Here is a 23,799-nt window from a genome sequence, read left to right on the forward strand (position 1 = left end):
CCTGCTTTCAATCTTCTCAACTGTCCTTCACCTTCCATCTCTCTAATTGTAGATTTCCTACTTTCTCAATGGAGAGAAAGTGAATTGCTTAAGTGAGGCAAGGCAAGTTTGTATCTCCCTTTAAAGATTTAAAATGAGTATAGCTCATATACTTCCAACCATAAAACGTGATCTGTTCTCTTGCAGTTTGCCATCAGATATTGCTCAGATATTGCTTAGCACATACGTAGGCTAAGGAGTTTGCTCTGTGTGTAGTAATTGGAGAAATACTAAATTGATCCACTGCATTTTTTTTGTTGTTGCAAAAAAACAGTAAGTTAAGAGATATTCGTGTAGAAAGATAACAGGAGTAATTGAAATAGATCAGTCGGATGACTCTGGTGCTATTGCCATCTGAACACTAACATAGCCACAAATGCTTTGCTCAAGAGGAAGGTACGTTAATTTATTTTCACAAAAGACCCATTCAAACTAAAGATAAGCTTAGAATCAAATTAAGAATTGCTCTTCTCATCTACGATTCAGTTTATGTGCTACCAATCACAAAAGGCCTTGAATGTACTGGTGGCCAATATGTGATTCTTTTCCAGAGCCACCCAGATGCGTAGAAGATTTAAAATGAGACAAGTGCTTGGAGCATCCCTATATGGATGTGAAATTTAAACAGAAGTTGGGAGCAGCTACCACTGAGTAAAACAATGGCAATCATGCGCCAAGCTGATGTGATGAATGCAATCCATCAGGGTGTAGAATGTGGTTTTTTGCAGCAGGTGATAGAAGGGGAAATATAACTTTTTTGGGGAAAAAAAAGGACAGGCTTGGGGCAGGTTGAGCAGATGGGTGGAAGGGCATGTGGTTATGGTTGGTTACGTTGTAAAGAATCCTGACCTGAACCTTCTCACTTCAGGCTTTAATTGAGGCATGAAGGTGGTGGGTGACAAATCTGTTATGAGGAGGCGGGTTGGAAGTTTAAGTATCAGTGAGGCTGCAAACCTCATTGGCATTCTGTTTTTCAACCTTAACTCTGGCTGAGAAACCCAGTTGCTTCAAAAAAACAAGGATTTGTCAAATTTAGGAGGCGAGTGCCAAGATCCAGGTGCCAGGCTGAGGACCATCTGCAAAACTTCATAACTGTTCTTTGACTAATATAAGGAAGATAATGTGCCATTGTGACTGAGAGAATTCTGCAGTTAGCTATTCATTAATGAAGACCATTCATTAATGAAGGAGGAAAAAGACAGAGGAAGAAGATAATTGTGGGAGGGGGAAAAAAGCATTCAGCAAATTCAGCACAGACCAAAATTGAAACAGAGATCCTCCTTAGCTTGTATGGCTCATATGAATGGAATGTCTCATTGGATCACCAGGGGAGACCTCGGGAGAGAAGCTGAAGGAAATTCTCATGGCTTTAGTGTCTTAAACAGGCTTGTCCAACCTTTATGCATTTGGGAGTGGTGGGGGTCATATTCCAATTTTTTTCTCACTTAAGGGGCAAATTTCAGCAAAATAAAGTAAAAGCAAAATACTGCGGATGCTGGAAATCTGAAACAAAAACAAAAATTGCTGAAAGACTCAGCAGGTCTGACAGCACCTGTGGAGAGGAAGACAGAGTTAATGTTTTGAGTCTGTATGACTTCATCAGAAGTAAAGAGAAATAGAAATGTGGTGAAATATAAGCTGTTTAAGGGGGCTGGGCCAGGTGGAGCTGGATAGAGGGCCAGTGATAGGAGAGATTGCCAAAGATGTCATAAACAAAAGGTCAAAGGGGTGTTGACGGTGGTGATGTTAGCTAAAGGATGTGCTAATGGTGACATTAAGAGTAGAAAGCAGAATGAACAAGTGACAGATGGCCCTAGTAGGGGTGGGGTGGGGGAAAGGGATCGAAATAGGCTAATAGGTGGAGATAAAAAAATGGATGGAAATAAATGTTAAAAATAATAATAGAAATATGTGGGAAAAGAAAAATACATATTAAAAAAAAATAATAATTATTAGAAAAAAAGGGGTGAGGATGGAGGAGACAGTTCATGATCTGAAGTTGTTGAACTTGATGTTAAGTTCAGAAGGCTGTAAATTGCCTAATTGGAAGATGAGGTGCTGTTCCTCCAGTTTGACTGTAACATTGCAGCAGGCCAAGGATGGAGATGTGGGCATGAGAGCAGGGTGATGTGTTGAAATGGCAAGTGACAGGAAGGTCTGGGTCAGGAAGAAGGAAGACGTGTCAGAAAAAATGTTTTGGAAAGTGGCACTCATGCTCTCATCTTTGGCAATCTCTCCTTTGTCTCCATCTATCATTGGCCCTCTATACAGCTCCACCTGTCTTACCCCGCTTAAACAGCTTATATTTCACCACATTTCTATTTCTCTTTAGTTCTGATGAAGAGTCATACGGACTCTGTCTTCCTCTCCACAGATGCTGTCAGATCGGCTGAGTTTTTCCAGCAATTTTTGTTTTTGTTTCAGCAAAATAAAGTTTGGCACAACATTAAACATGAATTAAAAAAAAATCAATTTTACAGCAATAAATTGATCATTTAGAAAAAGTGATTAATTAAAATGACCATTAAAAAGTGCCAAGCAACAACGTTGACTAATAAAATCTTTTTGCCTTTTCACTTAAGAAGCAGAGCTGGAGAGACAGATTAGGCCTCAAGTCGTAGTCACCAGGGAAGAGGTGGGGACTGGGGCTGAGCTAAGGGTTCGGGTTTAACTAACATTGACCTTGCATTCTCTGGGGGCACACCAGTGGCCTCAGTGAAATTCGTACAAAAGTGGTGGTCGGAAGCAGGTTGCCTTTCAGATTGCGTTTTCCTCCTCTACTGACCTGCTTTGTGGATAGGTTTTTGCGGGAGGAGGAGGGGAAGTGTGTGCGTGCGTGTGTGTGTTTCCAGCTCACCCCCCATCTCAGGGTTCTTGCTCTCACCCACCCCGCCTCATCCCAAACCACCTGGGCTCATGAGGTTTTGAGCTTTTTGCTGCCGAGGAGGCATTCTGGATGGTGCCAAGATGCACTACTTCATTCAGTTCTGTTGGAGACTCTAGCTGCCCTAGGCGGGGTGGGGGCCGGGCAGGTGCTGTCGCTGCGATTCTGCTGTCTGCGACTTCCTGGTCTGCCCCAACATCTTGACTTCTGCTTCTTTAGGGGATGCCAGTGCCTGCACAGGAGGATGAGTGTGGCCAAAGGGAGAGAATGGAAAAGAGAGGCCACTCACCTTCACCCTGCTTGCTGCTGCTCCAACCAGAGACTGCGTGTTTCTGTCCCATATTTCCTGCTGATAGGCTCACTGGTGCAGCAAAAACAGGAAAGAAATGACCTGGGATTTGAGGAACAGCTGCTTGAAGAATCTTTCATTGAACTTTCCCATATTGTGAACAGTGGTTCCAAGGGCTGGATTGTGGCTGTATGTTGGGCAAGCCTGGTCTTGAACAATTCGAGCAATCTCCTGACCTCTAAATTTATTCCACTTCCTACCTCCCTCCTTTCACCAGTGGTTTAGAATTATATATTCAAAGAGGTGGAAGGGTGGGGGAGTGGAGAAGAAGAGGAAAGCAAAGTCAGTATCTGAAGGCCTGTGAGGGATGGATGGAGGATGAGTGGGGCTTGGAGGGTTTGAAGTGAAGGGAAAGTTTGGAAGCTGGGGCATGGTTTTATATTAAAGTTTGGGAGTGGAAGACTGGCGAGAGTAAGATTGAAATTTTGGGCGTTTACTGGAGGAGGGAAGAGTAAAGCCTGAGACCAAGAGACATGAATCCGACATTGGAGGCATTGGCTCTAGTGATGAGTCTGACCTGTGGAAGAAACCAGGAAGACAGCAGTGTTTTTTTTAAAAGGCTGCGATTGTTGCTGGTGATTGGCGATAAGGAAGGTGGGGGCTGAAGAAACTGAGATCCTATGCTGGTGGCTGGCTTCAAAATAGTCAGAGTTAGTGTGGAACTGAAGGTCATTTGGTCCATCAACTCCAAGCCAGCTCTCTGAGCAATCCAGTCAGCCCCATTGACCTCCCCTATCCCCGTAGCCCTGTAATTGTATTTCCCCTCAAGTCCCTATCTAATTTCCTTTGAAATCATTAATAGTCTCCGCTTCCACCAGTCTCTTAGGCAGCAAGTTCCAGGTGATTACTACTTTCTGTGCATTTTTTAAAAAAAAAGTTCTTCCTCACATCCTCCCGACTTCGCCGGACCAAAACCTTAAATTTGAGTCTCTAGTCCTTATACAAATGCAGCTAATATAAATGATTTTGGGGTCTAGAATGAAAATGTAGTGAGAATTTGCAACTCCCTACCATGGGAAGTTGTTGAAGCAAATAGTATAAATGCATTTAACGGGAAGCTAATTAAGCATATGAGGGCAAAGGGATAAAGGGTTCCAATGATAGATTTAGATGAGGAAAGAAGGGAAGAAGCTCAAATGGAGCATGAACGTCAGCATGGACAGGTTGGGCTGAATGACCTGTTTCTTTGTTGTATCTCCTATATAAAGGTAGAGAAATTGGTCACCATACAAAGTGGGAGATGGGTGCGATGAAAGATGACAGGAGAAAAGGAAGTGAGCAACAGCGAAGGGTAGAAAGTTTAAAAACTTTAAAAAAAAATCCAACAAGCAACACCATGAATGAAATACACCATACTCTGTCCCGGCTACAGTTTTTAAAAAAAGAGTCACTTGTATAATAGGTTCCTCACTCCTTTATCTGAGTAAAGAATCATGGCATGAGAAAGGCAAGAAGCCTACTGGCACTATTATGGAGGAGCTTAAGTTAAAAATCAGTGCTGTAATCATCCCATAATACTAGAAGTGAAGTTATTTCCAAGCCGTACAATGATTCAAAGCTTTCTTGTGACTGTTGAAACTCATTGCTAATATTATTAGCATGACTTAAATGTTAACTTGAGCCATTGTTCTTTTTTCTATTAAAAATAATCTATCCTCGGTTAACTTTTCTGCTTCTGCAATTTGTTCACCCAAGATTATGAAACTCCTAAAGCTCTTTTTTTTTGCAAAGTATAAGATAATTGTATGCCAGTGTTTGCATCAACCAAATGCTTCTGCTGCCTAGCTGAATGGTTTGAAATAACCATGTCCTTCATTTTGGCTAGCTATAAATAATGTATATATTTATAAATGATCATATCAGCAACCAGAAAAATCATCCTAAGAGTTAAAATTATTTCAAATTCAGAAGTGACAAAAATTCCCTTGCTATATTTTAAAATTTTATTTTTACAAGTTTCACAACAACTTCGTTTGAGGGAGAACATTTTATCAGTGCAACTTTAAAAAAAACGCATGAACAAATCATTGTAATACATTTAGACCTGATCCTCTTTTTGGAAATATGTATTTGCTAGCGATTTACGGAAATTTATTATCTTGACACTGCCATTTATTTGTGATTTAAATATTACTCAAATCTTGTTGCCAGTTTTTTTTTGCATTATGACAGTTTTCTGATGCTCCTTCAAAGTTTTTTAGCCAAAGAAACTGAAAGTAAGCAATCTCTAATTTCCACACATACAAAAAGTCTTTGTATAGCATAGGTGTTGCTTCTGAATCTCTTTGCTGCTCTTGGAGCTCAAGAGAATGGCATAGAAGTAGAAATTTAAAGTTCTAGCTTACTATTCACTCAAATGGTGTAATCAACTCAGTGTTTTTTCCTATATCCCTTAATAAATACTTCCCACTATTGGGATAATATTTACATAAATGTAACACTCCACATAGGACTATGTTTGGCTTTCAGTGCAAGACACTGAAAAGTGAACTGGCTAGTTTCAGAAAAATCACTCCAATCCAAATCCTGATTGAAATCACTAGTATGTACAATTAATATAGTAGAACGATGGGTATATTCACCTTCAAGATGAAATGCATTAGTTGAAGGGTCCCCAGTTGGTGAGACTGTGTCGTGAATTGTTTTTCTTTTCTTCTTTCCCATCCTTTCCTTACTGTGTCTCTGTCTCTTGTCCTTGCTCCTAACCATAATATACAAGAAAAAGGATTTGGATTTCCTCTTGTTTTGGGCTTTTGGCATGATGTCAAAATGAGCAATAATTTATCTGATACATGTAATTCAATAAATGCATAAATCGCCATTTTATCAGTAATAGAGCTACTGTGCAACACTAGCTGGATTATGGTAAACTCTTAGCTAGTCAGGAGTTTTGAGAATTAAACCGGATACACACATCTATGGAATGGGGAGAGTATGCACCCTTGTCGTGATGTCATGGGAGTCTGTGATGTCCATACTAGTTTTGATGTAACGGTTGGAGTCATGGTATAAAGCTTTGAAGATGTTAATATACCTTGACAGGATGCTGTACTATCTTGTGATCTACCAAGGTGACTATTGATGGATGCTGTCAAAAGCCTTTTGAGTGAAGTTGATAACAAGTGGCTTCTGGTACACTGGGCTGTACAATATAATGTTCCTGAGTGTAAAGATCTGCTTGTTGCATGATCTGCCATACTGGAAACTCACCTGTTCTTCATGAAGGGTACCGTCTACTTCTGCTTTCAATCTGTTTCTCCCAGGTTGACTTTCAGCTGCTGAGGTGTGATGACATTGAACTCTAACAAGGAGCTGGGGTTGGGCTGGTTGAGGATCTCCCGAAGTGCTCCACCCACCCCGCCACCTGTTCATCATCCCGTCAGTAGTGTCTTGCTGTCCTTGCCCTTGATTGGTACTGTGATGTTGCTTCTTGCACCAGTCAACTTCTGTACAATATTGTACAGCATTTTGGAGTAGTTCTGATTTGCGGCTGCTTGTGCCTCCCTGCCTTTTAACCTTTTCCATCCTCGTTTGTCTCTCCCACAGCTCTTCACGGCTTTATCCAGTCTTCTGCACAGCCGAATAAGCTGTGCGCCTGCCAACCTGTCAACGGCCAATTGAGGCCATTTAAAAACTAATTGAAGTACTTAAAGGACCTGCCTGTCCAACCTTAAGGTTGGCGGGCAGGCCGGGAGCCCTGGTGGGCTTCAGAGAAAGCATGAAACCTCATCCATGGGCGAGATTAGGTTTCATGTAGGTTTTTAAAAATTTAACAAAAGTTTAATTAAAAGTGATGGACATGTCCCAACTCATGTGACAGTGTCACATGAGGGGATATGTCAGAGAAATTTTATTTTTCTATATCTCTCATTTTTGAATTTGGCGCTGATCTCCCTGAGGCAGCACTTAGCCTCAGGTAGATAAGTGCGTTCTTTCGCGCACGAAAGAGTGCATTCTTGGCTTAGGGAACCCCTCCCCTGGTGGACGTCACAATGGGCGGGCCTTAATTGGACCATCCACGTAAAATGGTACCGTGCCCCCAATTGGGGGTGCCGATCAAAGGCTCGCTTGCACGTACCCGCTTCTGAACTCTTTCCCCCCTCCCCCCAAACGGGTGGAAAATCTTTTCTCCGGGGGTATGGTGGTGTTTTTGCCCGGAGTACAGGATGGTAGCACCCTCACTGCTGATTTGTCCATGGCCTTTCCATCATACCTAGCTAATGCCTAAGATGTGAAGTCAATGGGTTCTTATTTCGCAGCACATGGGACATCTTGCCACACTGGAGAGTGTTCGGACATTTGAAGTGCTGATCCTGGTGATAGTTTTGATGTTGAAGATTGGGCTTGTCGGGGACTGGACTTCCTTTTGGCTTTTATCTAGCCCTATCATATGTAAATCCTCAGATGTGCCATTCCTTCTTTGTTGGGGTTTTACTAGTATGACAACTACTTGCTGGAGTGATGATGGCTTTAACAGGGTGCTGATGCTAGCCCCACACTCAACCCTTCTCCTTTTCCAACCAGGCTTGGGACTGGCTTCGGTGGAGTTTTGAATATCTTTACTAAAATTCCCCTTGAGCTAAGGAGAAGCATTCCTTTTTCTTCAGTGTTTCCATATAACTGAAGTTCCTCATCATAGGTACCATTCTGGTGAATCTCCACTGCACATTCTCTCAGAACTGGACACAATACTTTCTAACTGAGGCATAGCCAGTGATTTATAATTTTTTTTACAGTAACTTCATTGCCCTTTTCCGTATGTATTTATAAAACCAAGAGTTCCATGTACTTAGCAGCTTTCTCAGCTTGTGCTGCCACCTTCAAAGATTGTATACATGCATCTCAAGTATCTCTCTTCTTGCAACAATGTTTCTGTTAGGCTGCATGGCTGCGCAGAAACTGAAAAGAATGCAGGCCGTGTTCTGTGATAAATAACACGTGTGGGGTCTCACAAAATAATTACAGGGGCCACACACTAGAGGAAAACAAAAAATGGGCAGATAAGAACAACTACATTTTTAAGGGCTTGTGGTCCTGCATCCCTTTTAAAATTGTACCATTCAATTTATATTGGCTCCCCTTGTTTTTTCTTCCAAATTGTATTGCTTCGCAGTCATTTATATTAAATTACATCTGCCATGTGTGTAGCCCATTATGATTTTGATTACCTATGATTAAGAAATATTTTTAGTTCCTTTTTATTCACAGTTGAAAGTGACTGCCTCCTTCCCTTCCCTCGTGCATGCAAAAATCAAAGTTCTCTCTAGCAATGTGCTAGAGATCTGCCATGTCCATTCATAATGATCAGAACTGGTCTGACATTAGCAAGTAACTCACTGATCAAATTAGTCAACATTCAGCACTAAAATAAAAACAAATACTGGAAATGCTCAGCAGGTCTGGCAGCAGCTGTGGAGAGAGAGAAACAGAGAAAGTTCTGGGATCTTTCATCAGTACTGAATATTCATCAGAAGCATCAGCTGTATAAAAATTCATTGCCAGTTGGGTATTGCAGTATTTTCCATTAGGGTTGGATTTTTGCATAACTGACTTCTCTGTGTTGTTATCCAATAACAAGGTTCAAATATTTGCTTATGGGAGTTTAGTCATTCTCTGGTTGGGCTCCAGTAAAGTTGGTGATGTAGGTTATTTTTTTTCTTCCTATCTTTTAAGAGATCTAGAATTTTACTTGAATCTGCACTTTTATCTCCCATCCACAAAAAAAGTCTTCATATTTGCATAGCTTCCATGTTTAATTGGTGTTGTGAATTCTTCCTAAAATATATTTCCATTCCTGGATTAAGCATTGAATTATGATAGCCTATATCAAATTTGATACTTGGAAATGAATTTTGAGATTGTTTTTAGATTCTGTTTTCACATTATACCTTGTCTGCTATGGCTTTTATACTGAATGTGATGTTACTGTACACAGTTCATATGGCTATGACTTTTTTGATTGTGTGTGTGTTTATTTATTTAAGCTCTTGGTGTATGAAATGTTGTGAATGTGGAATAAATAGTTACGTTAGCATTTCATCTGTAAGATATTTTCTCTGAAGTTACAGCTAGAAGAATTGAGGAACCAAAATAGTTCTAACTTTCTATTGGAGTTGGTAGGGTATAAATATATAGAATAAATTAAGTGGAGAACAACATAAAATTAACTACAGTGTGCTCAGTGTCAGCAATGAGTCATTAGATTTTGGGTTTGACTTTCGTGTGCTCAAATCTTTGGAATGCTTAAATACTGCATTTTTGGAAGTGCTTACTTTTCTAGCTGAGACATGAAACTGTCTAAATAGATGAGTGTAAAAGATCCCATGGCGGTATTTAAAGAAGCAAGACTCTTAGTGTCTTGGCCCACATTTGCCTCTCAATCGACACAACTAAAACAGATTATCTAGCCATATATCATCTTGCTGTTGTGTGATCTTGCTGTGTGCAATTTGACAGTTATTGTTAACATGTATTTACAACAGTGACTGCATGTCAAAAATACAACACTTCAAAAATACTTAATTAGCTATGAAGTGATATAATGTAATTTATCCTGAGGAGATATAATTGTTTATACCAATTGTACATTCTTTCCACAATCCTGTTTCAGTGTTGCTTTCACAGTGCAATGTAACATTGAAATAACTGCACAGAAAAAAAACGCCTTTTTGGCTTTGTCTAATTGACACTAGCAGAGTTGCTACTGGAGCTGGATTTGTCCCTGGAGGAATTTTGGTAAATATGCAGTGTGAGAGACTTACTAAATCTAGAGGAGATAGATATCTCCTTGGGCTAACTGATTTTCATTGTCTTCAATACACCTATTGTGAGTTGAAAATAATTGGTATAATTTCAGTATTAAATCTGCTGTAAGAGCAAGAATAACTTTATTAGTCTTAAACCTGAACTACAGAACTAAAATCAACACTGAACTTAATTCTCACCTGAGCTTTGCTTGACCTCTTGCCCATGTAAGCTTTCTCCCCAATTCTCTTTTTTTAATGTTAACTCTTTCCATGAAGTATCCTGACAACACCTGAAAATGTAGGTCATTGTAGTAGAATAACTGATCCACCTTTCTACACTAAATCTTTTATTTGTTCCCTTTAGTGATAACATTAATTAAAATAGAACTAGTGGCGATTTTGTACACAATCTTATAATACAATATGGATTTTGTGTCAATTGTTGGAAGTTACTGAGTTAAGGTGGTTTGTTCTTTTCTAGTTTTGACTCCACAGAAACAAATCCTTGCTGCATTGCATCCCAGTCAGATGATGATCTCATAACTGAGAAGCACAGTCTCTCTTGGATGAATGCTATCTTAACGGTATTCAAGGGAATTAATTAACAGGATCCCAGTGCAGGTTTATTCTTCTAAATTATCCTACATATTGTTTATTACGTATGAGTTTTTTCTTGTTACTAAGTTAGACTATCTTGGTCATTCACCTCCATGCTTGAGTTGATCCTTGTTTCTTTTCTACCAAACAGCAAATATAGTAGTTCTCTCTCATGCCTCTCGAGCACCACCAAGTGGCTGAATACCTCAGGCTTGTGTCCTGGACCACCTAATTCTCCCATAAAATGCCAGAAGGTAATTATAGATAAAGTAGGCCATTCGATCCATGTTTGTTCATTCATCCAGAAAGTATGTTTCCTGGGAGACAATATCATTCATTAATAACTCTGTGGAGTTTTAAATCCTCCCTAAACTTGCCTTTTACCAGCTTAAACCCATTTCCCTTGTCCTACACTCAGATTTTAACTTAATACTCTGGCTTTACCTTTTCCCATTCCTTTAGCTATCATACATCAATAAGATCACCTCCGGCTCATACAAACATACGAATTAGGAGCAGGAGTAAGCCGTAGCCCCTCGAGCCTGCTCTGCCATCCAATAAGATCATGTTGATCTGATTGTAATCTCAACTCTACATTTCTACCTACCTCTCACCCCTTTGCTTATCAAGAGTCTATCCAAATTTAAAAAATCCAAATAAATATATTAATATTTATTAAAAATATCCAGCACCTTTTGAAGAAGAGAGTTGCAAAGATTCAAGACCCACTGAGAGAAAAAAATTCTCATCATGTCTTAAATGGGCAACCCCTTATTTTTAAACAGTGATGCCTAGTTTCAGATTCTCCTGCAAGAGGAAACATCCTCTCCACATCCATCCTGTCAAGGCCTCTCAGGATCTTATATTTTTCAATCAAGTTGCATCTTACTCTTCTAAACTCCAGCAGCCATAAGCCTAGCCTGTCCAATCTCTCTTCATAAGGCAACCCTGCCATTCCTGGTATTAGCCAAGTAAACCTTCTCTGAACTGATTCCAATGCATTTACATCTTTCCTTAAATAAGGAGACCAATAATGTGCACAGTACTCCAGATGTGGTCTTATCAATACCCTACATAACTGAAGCATAACCTCCCTATTTTTGTATTCAATTCCCCTCACATGATAACATTCTATTTGCTTTCCGAATTACTTGCTGTACCTGCATTCTAACCTTTTGTGTTTTATGCACGAGGACACGCAGATCTCTCTGCAACTCAGGGCTCTGCAATCTCTCACCATTTAGATAACATGCTTATTTTATTATTCTTTCTGCCAAAATGTGGAATTTCACATTTTTCCACATTATACTCTACTTGCCAGATCTTTGCACGCTCGCTTAATGTATCTTTATCCCTTTTGTAGCCTCCGTATGTTCCCTTCACAACTTACTTCCCTATCTATCTTTGTATCAGCAGCAAATTTAACAACCATATCTTCGGTCCCTTCATCCAAGTCATTTATATAAATTGTAAAAAGGTGGGGGGTTGGTGGTGGGGTGCAGCACTGATCCCAGTGGCACACCATTCATTACACCTTGCCAATCAGAAAATGACCCATTTATGCCTCTTCTGTCCGTGCCAGTATGTTACCCCTACATCATGAGTTTTTATTTTCTGCAATAACCTTTGACGTGGCAACTTATCAAATGCCTTCTGGAAATCTAAGCACGCTACACCCACTGGTTCCCCTTTATCCACAGCACATGTGACTCCTTCAAAGAACTCCAATAAATTGGTTAAACATGATTTGCCCCTTTCAAAACTATGTTGACTCTGCCTGATTACTTTGAATTTATCTAAGTACCCTGCTATAACATATTTAAGGATAACTTCTAACATTTTCCCTATGTGAGATGTTAAGCTAACTGGCCTGTACTTTCCCTCTCTTTTTGAATAAAATTATTCCATTAGCTATTTTCCAATCTAATGGAACCTTCCTTGAATCTAGGGAATCTTGGAAAATGAAAACCAACACATCAACCATCTCACTAGCCACTTCTTTTAAGACCCGAGGTTGAAGTGCATCATGACCTGGGGACTTGTCAGCCCACAGCTCCAACAATTTGCTCAGTACCACGTCCCTGGTGATTGTAATTGTCTTGAGTTCCTCCCTTCCCTTCTTCCCATTTCTTGATTTACTGCTATTTTTGGGATGTTACTTGTATCCCCTAGAGTGAAGACTAATGCAAAATACCTGTTCAATTCATTTGCCATCTCATTATTTTCCATTGCTATTTCTCCAGACTCACTTTCTATAGGATCAGTGCTCACTTTGTTAACTTTTTTTTTCAATATCTATAGAAACTCTTGCTATCTATCTTTTATATTTCTAGCTAGCTTTCTCTCATACTCTTAATTTTTCCTTCCCTCCTTTCCAAGCTGAACACGTTCCTTTCCTCATAACTCAAAACCTTTGGCTTTAAGGATCAGTCTTGTGACTCTACATTGCCTTCAATGCCTGATGCCTCCTGCTTCTTGTTGGAGATTGCAAATATCTTAGCCTGGATTATAATTAAGATGATGAGAGTTATTCTTTCCTGCTGTTGATTAAGCATGTCAGAGGAGCTTTCCCTCAGATATAGTGAATAAGTCAATTTAGGTCAGCTTTAAGAATTGTCTTGTTTTTGATTTGGCAACAACTTTTCACATTTTAATGATTTTTTTTACTTAATGAACAATCAAGATAGTTTATAGGGGAATTGGGGATACACAGAGTAGTGCAAGAGTAGTTCGGGGTAATGACTTAATGCACAAATAGACAAATATGGATTTTTAGCTTTTTTAAAGGTGAGAAAAGATCCCCTTGTCTGAATTCACTTCCTTTCTGTCCTCTCTAAACTTTTCTGTCTTTAGAAATTCTTCTAGCCATATTTATTGCCATTCGCTTGAGCTTTCCATCTTTTGTAAAGCTTGCCCTGCATGGGAAAGATCTACTCATGCTAAGAAGATGTATGCCGTTCTGAATGCAAGCTGCCGACTTATCACAGGTTGTTTAAAGCCAACAAACACCAACAGCCTACATATCCTGGCGGGTATCGCTCCCCCTGATATAAGAAGAATGGTAGCCAGCAAGAAAGAGCGATTCCATCAAACATCAGATGAGAGGCACCCTCTACATGGTCATACACCTACACCCAGCTGCCTAAAGTCAAGGACAAGCTTCATGAACAGTGTTGTTCTGTTACAATTAACCCCATCTGAAGCCCGCAACGCCTTGTGGAAAGACCAGCTCACCAGTCTCGAACAACCCCCAGCAATGGAAATTCTACTGGATGAAAGCCCTCCCCCAGGAGCTAATTGCAACTGGGCATCCTGGAAGTGTCTTAACAGACTTAGGACTGGTCTAGGTCGTTCAAAGGTGTCACTAAGCAAATGGGGATATACAATCAGCCCGACAACTTGTGAATGTGGAACTGAGCCACAGACTATGCAACATCTCCTGCAATGCCTATCGCTAGAGGAACCCTGCACTATTGCAGATCTTGCCAAATTCAACAACAAGGTGCAAAAATGTGTCCAGTTCTGGCTGGGCCATGTATAGACTGTCTGTGGACATGATAAGAAGAAGATCTTTGTTTTGGCCACAAATGAGACCATCTACGACCACTTTCCAGTCTCCTTCATCACTTGTTCTTTGTACCCCTTTGTGACACCACTTCCTTCTGCATTGCCTATGACAAAGTTTCCCCACCCAAATCACTTGCAGGTTATGTTCAAACTAGTTAGCTTTTGGTTTTCCAGTCATTACAATACCTATGCAGCTATCAATTTGCTCAACCGCTCCCTCACCTCCACCTTTGATTCCCTTATTCCCAGCAAAACCTTCATTGCCTCCAACTTAGTAGCTCCATCACCAGGCCTGGTTAGACAACTTAGTTCTATCAGATCTCATTCTGCTCTTCCAAACAATCCAAAACAGCAACTAGTTTTTGTATTGTGCTTTTAATGTAGAAAAACCTGCCAAGGTGCTTCAGAAATGTAAACACAAAAAACTTGGATATTTATTTTATGGGGGTGTTATTAGCTTGTTCAAAGAAGTGAAACTGAAGCAAAAGATAAGGCTGAAGCATTTGCAACAATCTTCAGCCAGAAGTGCCGAGTGGATGATCCATCTTGGCCTCCCCTGGAGGTCCCCAGTATCACAGATGCCTATCTTCAGCCAATTTGATTCACTCCACGTGATATCAAGATATCCAGTGGAGTGAATCACTGGATAAGTGCAAAGGCTACGGGCCCTGACAATATTCCGGCAATAGTACTGAAGACTTGTGCTCCAGAACTTGCTGCACCCCTAGCCAAGCTGTTCCAGTACAGCTACGACACTGGCATCTACCCGGCTATGTGAAAAAATTACCAGGTATCCCCTGTGCACAAAAATCAGGACAAATTCAACCCAGCCAATTACTGCCCCATCTGTCTACTTTCGCTCATCAGTAAGATAATGGAAGGGGTCATCAGCAGTGCTATCAAGTGGCACTTGCTATGCAATAACCTGCGCATTGATGCCCAGTTTGGGTTCTGCCAGGGCCACTTGGTTCCTGACCTCATTACTGACTTGGTTCAAACATGGACAAAAGTGCTGAACTCACGAGGTGAAGTGAGAGTGACTGCCCTTGACATCAAAGCTGCATTTGACTGACTGGCATCAAGGAGTGCTAGAAAAACTGGAGTTGATGGGAATCAGGAGGGGAAAACTCTCCACTGGTTGGAGTCATACCTAGCACAAAGGACGATGGCTGTGGTTGTTGGAGTTCAGTCATCTCAGCTCCAGGACATCACTGCAGGAGTTCCTCAGGTTAGTGTCCTCGGCCTAACCATTTTCAGCTGCTTCATCAATGACCTTGCTTCCATAAAGTCAGAAGTGGGGATGTTCACTGCAATCATTAGTGTTCAGCAGCATTCGCGACTTCTTAGATACTGAAGCAGTACACATCCAAATGCAGTAAGACCTGGACATTATCCAGGCTTGGGCTGACAAGTGGCAAGTAACATTCGTGCCACACAAATGTCAGGAAATGACCATCTCCAACATGAGAGAATCCAACCATTGCCCCTTGATGTTCAATGGCATTACCATCTCTGAATCCCTCACTATCAACGGTTACCATTGACCAGAGACTGAACTGAACTGGACTAGCCATATAAATACTGTGGCTACAAGAGCAGGTTAGAGGGCTAGGAATCGTGCGATGAGTAACTCACCCCCTGACTCCCCAAAGCCTGTCCACCATCTACAAGGCAAAAATCAGGAGTATGATGGAATACTCCCCACTTGCATGGATGAGTGCAGCTTCCACAACACACAAGAAACTTGACACTATCCAGTACAAAGCAGCCGCTTGGTTTGCATCACCTCCACAAACATTCAGTCCTTCCACCACTGACACACTGTAGTAGCAGCAGTGTGTACCATTTACAAGATGCACTGCAGGAATTCGCCAAGGCTCTTTCGACAGCACCTTCCGAACCCACGACCACTACCATCTAGAAGGACAAGGGCAGCAGATAGATGGGAACTCCACCACCTAGAAGTTCCCCTCAAGTCACTCACCATCCTGACTTGGAAATATATCGTGTTCCTTCATTGTTGCTGGGTCAAAATCCTGAAACTCCCTTCCCAACAGCACTGTGGGTGTACCAACACCACTTGGACTGCAGCGGTTCAAGAAGGCCACCTTCAAAAGGGCAACAATGGAAGGCCAATAAATGCTGGCCTGGTCAGAGAAGCCCATATCCTATGAATGAATGAAAAAAACCTGCATTGACTCTGTCCATCCCTTTAATTATATTGTAGGTTTCAATGAGATCACCTCTCATTCTTTGTAACTCTGAAGAAACTCTTGACACTATCCTCTTCCTTCACCTCTGTTTTTGTTGTCCAATGCATTGTCTTTGGCCTTGTGTGTTCTGCTGTTGCTTATCCTAGCACACCCAGACTATCTCCAGCAATGACTTCCCTTCTAGAGCTTGCAACATTACCTTTTAGCCATCCATGGATTTATACTTTAAATTCTCCTGGTCTACAAACTACCCCTTGGCAGCAGTGTCTGCAGTTATGGGGGTCTGCTACCATAACTACACACCACTTATTATGCCTACCACCCATCACCTCTTTTGAACGTTTTACTCTCTCTCTTCAGACTATTTTTCTTCAATGAGCTTTTATTACCCCTATCAAAAGACCGAAGCAACACCCTCAGACACTGCCACAGGGTCTGCTTATTTGGCAGCCTTGGATCTCATGAGATGATGGTTTGCATTTGGTGGTCAAATCTGAGTTAAACATTGCCTGGTGTGGCTCAGGAGTCCCACTCTAGCGGTTTCTGTTGCACTTGCTACAGATAAAGACACTGGGATGAGAAGGTGCAGGATTCACTGGCCTCTGTTTTCTTTGGTTCCTCTTCTTGGCCAGCTGAACTTTCTATTTTTCTTCATCTCTCCAAATGTTTCTCTGAACAGTCAGACTCCAGAGATCATGGTTGCTGCTGACTGTTTTCCAGTTTTCTGAGTCAATGTCCACCATCTTCATTTCCTACTTGCAGGTGCTCTTGTAGTGGAGGTATGGATGTCGAGCAGGTGAACCCAGTGGCCTCTTCACCGTACAGAAGATCTTTGGGTATACGGTTATCATCCATCTGATTAATGTGGCTGAGCCAATGCAGATATTGTAGTAATAAATGCATGCTGATGGAATTGGCCAGCTCCAGCACCTCTGATTTGGTGACCTTGTTTTGCTAAGCGATGCTGACAATATGTGCTGAGACATTGAAGGTAGAAACTGTTGAACCTTCTCTCTTGCTTAGCATATGTTGTCCAGATCTCACTGTGGAGGAGTGCACTGAAGGTGCAGGCTTTGTAGACTCGCAGTTTGCTGTTCTTGGCCAGGTTATTCTTGTTCCACAATGTCTCTTTCGGCTTGGACATAATGGCTACAGCTTATGCAGGCTGAGCATTAACTTCAGCATCTAGTGCCCGATTACTGGTGATTGTGCAGCCGACATATATGAAGCTATCAACAACCTTGAGCATCATGTTGTCAATGTCCTGGACCATGATGTTAGTCTTCCTGATGCTCAAACCAAACTCTTCAGTACATTTGCTGCTGAAGGTAAACTTTATACCCTTGTCACAACTCCAATTCCTTACATGGCCTTTGTATTAATGAGGATGTAGATTTGAAGCTCAGCTCAGGATCATATTGGACACCAAGGTTGTGAACAGTCTGTTTCAACCCAAGGCAAAGACCACCTACATCCACCTTTTCAATGTTTCCTACCTGCCACTGTACAATTGCTGCCCTGAATAGCCTTCCATTTTCCACACTTCCATAAAATCATTTAAAGCCATACGGCCTGTTTCCTGCACCAGGACTAGTTAGCCCTTCCCCGCTGTCCTGGCCTCCAAATTCTAATTCTCATCCTGTGTTTAAATCTCTCTTGGCCATTCAATCCCTCCCCACTACAGCCCTACAAACCTTTCAGAATTCTCTGTTCTAACAACTCTTGATCTGTGCAGATTTGTCTTTCTTTCACTCTGCTGTTGGTGACTATACCTTTATGCTTTAACTTCTGATCTACCTCTCTAACCCCTTTTATGATCTTCATTAAAACCCGCTTCTTTGACCAAACTTATAGGTAGATATGGTATGTGATGATTTTTCTGATTGTGTTCAATAAGGTGCTCTCGAGGGCCTTGTTAGAAAAATTCAGGCATACTGCATAAGAGGAAATGTAGCAGCATGATTATAAAGTTGGTTAAAACCAAGAGTTGGGGTGAATAACTAACTCAGACTATAGGTAGCAAGTGGTGCACTCCAGGAGGCCAATGCAAGATCTACTTTTGCCCTCTGCATGTAGATGAATATGGGTGTGGGCATAGGGAGTGTAATCTCAATGTGCCAACAATGCTAAAATAGGTGGTTTGGCAAACAACGAGATAAACTATAAAATACTTCAAGATGTAGATTAGTAGAATGGTAGAAAAAGGTCGCCTTAACCCTATTTCACACGTACATCCTTAACAAAGATCCTGCTGTTGTTCCCTCTGTATTGAAGAAGCTCAAAAGCTTTTATTTACTGGCAGTGAAAACTTGTGGCATTGTCTAATTTTGATGACCAGTAACCATTGTTATGTTCCAGCCACAAATCAGGTAAAATGCCCAACCAACAGTTCCTAATGTGCCAATAGATATCAAACTTGTAGTGCTAGCTAATATTCCAAAAATCTTGTTAACCACAACTTAAAATAATGGCCTTCAGCAGAAGGATGTGGATAAAAACAAGTGGTGGTAGAACTTGCCAGTCTCCTCAGGTTCGCCCTATGATTTTATATAAAATGGGCTGGTTGCAGGAGTTTCTAGATCCAGGTTTCCAAGGCATCTGTTGCTGTTGATTATGTTTTTAAGAGATATTTAAGGATGCAAAATGAATGATCATTTCCATGTACTTTTCCTAACCATTTTATGCTAAAAATAAAAATACCATGTACACTGCCATCACGACCAAAATATTTCAGTTAAAGTTTGAGTGGTTAATTTCATCTTTAAAAGAAAGTGGTTATTAAAACTGTACATTAGTGTATTTCATCCTTTTTTAAAAATTCCATTGACTTTCTAGATCAGTATTATCTAAAAAGATAATGGCCTGAATTTTGCAGCGGTAATGACAACTAAACCGTCGACATTCATCTTCATTACTGCTCTGAAACTGCCAGCACATTCTGGAGTCTGCACACGTGCAGTTAAATGTGAAAATCCAGAAATTGCTGTCAGTAATTCTACACCTATTCATGGGGTGCACTGTTAACTCAATTAGGAATCACTGAATTGACTAGAATTATGTTTTCATTAGTTACATTGCAAAAATCACAGCTTGTTGAATGGAGTGTAACTGGGGTTTTAATGGTGTACTAAGTTCCTAATTACTGCTGAGAAATCTCTGGCCCCGAAAAACTAATTTTATATTTGTGGTTATCATTCCATGTTTTTAAAGTTTGTTTGATGTTTTAGCATTTAACTTAATCCTGTGTATGCCGCAATCTTTGCCCTTCAATTTGGCAGAGTGAAATAATCAGTGCTTTAACTTCCTGGTTTGCTGTCTGTGAGATTTCTTCAGTATGATTTGCTGCTTATCCTGCTTGATGTGACTACTGTTGCTGAACACTTGGAGAGCCCCTGGGCTTGGTAGCAGATTCAAATTAACATCAGGAAGGGGGAAATCTATGCCACAAAGATCACTGGTCTTTGTTTGAGGCCAGTGGCTTTGCTGTTGATTGCAAAATCTGGGCCAGTAATGTCTCCAAATAAGTACTTTTGAATGTTAATAAATCTGTTTTGATAAAGTTGCCTTAAATACTTTTATTTTGATAGAATGCTGCGCTGAAGACTTGTTCCAGATCCTTTTTTGGTATTCTACTCTGCTGGAATTGAAAATATGTGTTGCAGCTGAAATCCCCTCTTCTGTGATCCAGGCTATGGCAGTTATTGGCTTGGCTTAAGATTAAATATTCATCATGTACTGTGTTTGACTGTTGGAGGTATTAGGTTACTACAGTGCAGTTGAATATACAAGGGCATTTTGAGGCAATGTGCGTACATTGTTGGGAGACAAATTGGACATAGATGCCATACTACTTTTATATTAAAAGCAAGCATGGAGAATTACGTTTCTGAAGAGAATCTTGTATCTGTATGTATTACAAAATTTATCTTCTTTTAACTGATGAATATTGTTTGTTGTTGCTTGATCCTTCTGCCCTAGCATGAAGCCTCTCTCTTCCGTATGGTGATAGGTATGCACTAATATTGTCCTGCAAAAGCTGGATTTCATTTACAATCTTGCATTAAAGTTGATTGCTGAAATGACAGCATACTCCTCATACTTGTGCTATTCTCAGGAAGCTGAGAAGCATCTTTTATTTACAACGTTTACAATAACTTTTTTGCATAGTGCAATGAAAATTAGAGGAACATACAGAAAAATTGCTGATTGTAAAGTTGTACTGGATTACCTAATATCAGAGGACTCAAGGTGACAACTTAATATGTGGCCTTATGACATGGTTGTATTTTTCTTCTATTTAACAGGGGAAGTATTGGTTTTTAGTTGCAGGAAACTTTGGAGATTGGCTCTTCCAAATAGATTGCAAGGTGCTTACATTTTATTGATACTTCATTTGCATAATTGGGAATCAGAATTATAATTTATGCTCTCCTCCATTCCTGATCACAGCAGGAAGCAACTTGCAGATAAAACCCATTCGTCCTATAATCCAAATTGCACTGCCTTGTGTCAGTTGTGACTCGGTATGTAGCACTCTCGGGTTGTGAATTCAAATCTCACTCTGGAACTTGAGCACAAAAACAAGGCTGACTCTCTAGTGCAGTACTTAGGAAGTGCTGCACTGTTGGAGCTGCCATTTTTCAGATAGGATGTTAAATTGAAGCTCAGTCTGCCCCCTCAGGTGGATGCAAAATATCTTGTAGCACCATTTCAAATAAGAGCTGTTCCCAGTGTCCTGGCCAATACTTACTTCTTAATAAACAACAGAAAAGCAGATCATCTGGTCATTAGCTCACTGCTGTTTATGGGACTTCGCATATTGGCATATGCATATTGGCTGCTGCATTTTCCACATAACAAAAGTGACTATACTTAAAGGTATTTTCATTGGCTGTAAAGCACTTTCTGACAGACTGTAGCAGTGAAAAGTGCTAAATAAATGCAAGTTGTTTTAAATTCTGATGAGTTTGCATGCTGAATTGATGGTTATCCTCTTCCTGCTGGGTTGTGATTGTGTGGGCTCCACACTATATCCTTCCCTTTTCTTTTGAAGGATGGAAAAAAAACACCATTCCAGCAGACTTAATTTGTCATGCCTTATGTACATGTTAAATATATTTCTGAAAATGGAATAAATAGAAGTAAGATGAATGTAGTTTAATAATTTTAAATTTATGCACTGTCCTTTGGCTTGAAAACATAACTGTAGCCGGAGAATTTTTATATGATCTTGAAAGTGCATCCTCAAACTTCTGTCTCACTGTAGTGTGTATGCAAGTACAAACGAACTGACTAAAGGTGATTAGTTATTTCAGAGCCTCTCTGGCAAAGAAGCTTTGATGCCAAAAGTGTTAATTTTGAGAAATGAATTACCTTTCTCCCAGGAAGGGCCAGTGCAACACCTGCAGTGGCAAACAGTCCCTTTGATACATAAAAAAGTGTATTTTTGAGTACAACCAATAGTTACATTTAAAATTTACAATGCACTCAAAGTCCTTTTTGACTGATACAAAATGAAAATATTTGTTGTTTGTCTCATTTACATAACTGTCAATGTGTGAACCAAGCTTGTCCAACTTTTCATGCGAGGGGCCACATTGAAATGTTTTTCCCACTAAAGAGGCCGATGAGAGAATTTCAGAAAGATCAGGTTTGGTACCACTTTAACATGAATTTCAATAAAATATTGAGTTATGAGGAAAAGAAACAGCCTGCTGAGCAAAAATAAAACAATGTCAGAGCAATAGATAAATTACTAATTTTTAAAACAATTATAAGGATGACCATTTGAGTGCGAGGGGGTCAATTTGTGTTTGTCTGGCTCACTCCCAGTCCCAGGGTGCTTACTCATTCACCTTCACCACACTCACTGTGTGAGGTGGTGCGAGTGTGTTGGTCTCTGGGGCGAGGGTGAGACTGGGAGTGAGCCAGGCACACATGCTCACACTCTCACGAGCTCGCCCTCTTGCACATGCACCTGCAGGTGTGTGCAGCAGCTGCCGTGCCCCCTGCCTGGTAGCTTTGCTGCATGTCAGCAACCGTGCTCTCTCCCCCCCTGCCCCGTCCCTGTAGCCGCTCTTTTCTCGTGCACAACAACGGCCACTCTTTCCCAGTTGTTGCTTTCGTGTCACTCGCTCTCGCGCCTCACCCTGTCGTGTCTAACCCTGGTAGTCGCTCACCGCCTTCTCAACAGACAGACCCACCACTGTTGTGGTGCCGTTTGTTCAGGCCTCAGACTAAAGGAAGCTGCTCCTCCAATCAGAGGCTGGTTCTCTCTCACCTTTGCTGCTGATTGGATCACTAGCGATTCAATCAACAGCAAACATGGGAGAGAAGTGAACTGTGATTGGAGGAGCAGAAACTGAGTCTTCAAATTTACTAAAATAAAAGCAAAAAACTGCGGATGCTGGAAATCCAAAACAAAAACAAAAATACTTGGAAAAACTCAGCAGGTCTGGCAGCATCTGTGGAGAGGTGCACAGTTAACGTTTCGAGTCCGAATGACCCTTCAACAGAACTAGGTTAAAAAAAGAAGAGAGGTGAAATATAAGCTCGTTTGGAGGGGGGGGGGGGGTGGGGGGAACAAGTAGAGCTGGATAGAGGGCCAGTGATAGGTGGAGATAACCAAAAGATTTCACAGACAAAAGGACGAATAGGTGTTGAAGGTGGTGATATTCTCTAAGGAACGTGCTAATTAAGGGTAGAAAGCAGGACAAGCAAGGTACAGATAGCCCTAGTGGGGGTGGGGTGAAGGAATCAAAAAAGGCTAAAAGGTAGAGATAAAACAATGGATGGAAATACATTTAAAAGTAATGGAAATAGGTGGGAAAAGAAAAATATATATAATTTATTGGAAAAAAAATGGGGGGGAAATTGGAAAGGGGGTGGGGATGGAGGAGAGAGTTCATGATCTAAAATTGTTGAACTCAATATTCAGTCCGGAAGGCTGTGAAGTGCCTAGTCGGAAGATGAGTTGCTGTTCCTCCAGTTTGCATTGAGCTTCACTGGAACAATGCAGCAGGCCAAGGATGGACATGTGGGCATGAGAGCAGGGTGGAGTATTGAAATGGCAAGCGACAGGGAGGTCTGGGTAATGCTTGCGGACAAACCGAAGGTGTTCTGCAAAGTGGTCACCCAGTCTGCGTTTGGTCTCTCCAAATATCACCACCTTCAACATCTCTTTGTCCTTTTGTCTGTGACATCTTTTGGTTATCTCCACCTATCACTGGCCCTCTATCCAGCTCTACTTGTCCCACCCCGCTTAAATGAGTTTATATTTCACCTCTCTTCTATTTTTACTTAGTTCTGTTGAAGGGTCATTCGGACACGAAATGTTAACTGTGCACCTCTCCGCAGATGCTGCCAGACCTGCTGAGTTTTTCCAGATATTTTTGTTTTCGTCTT

At 40.9% G+C, this 23,799-nt stretch overlaps 1 protein-coding gene across 4 annotated transcripts in view; it reads left to right on the forward strand.

Moving 5' to 3' along the window:
* LOC121275839 (sodium bicarbonate cotransporter 3-like) overlaps window positions 1-23,799 on the forward strand; it is a 242,370-nt gene that overhangs the window by 29,297 nt on the left and 189,274 nt on the right. The window contains exon 1 of one of the 4 annotated variants that reach the window (XM_041183538.1): window positions 10,798-10,869. The exons of the other annotated variants lie outside the window; for them this stretch is intronic. The gene's annotated coding sequence lies outside the window, so the exon portion shown is untranslated. Of the gene's footprint in view, window positions 1-10,797; window positions 10,870-23,799 lie in introns of those variants that run through there. 4 annotated transcript variants of the gene reach the window in all.

The sequence above is a fragment of the Carcharodon carcharias genome, chromosome 3, assembly GCF_017639515.1.
Source record: "Carcharodon carcharias isolate sCarCar2 chromosome 3, sCarCar2.pri, whole genome shotgun sequence".
Taxonomy (NCBI): Eukaryota; Metazoa; Chordata; class Chondrichthyes; order Lamniformes; family Lamnidae; genus Carcharodon; species Carcharodon carcharias.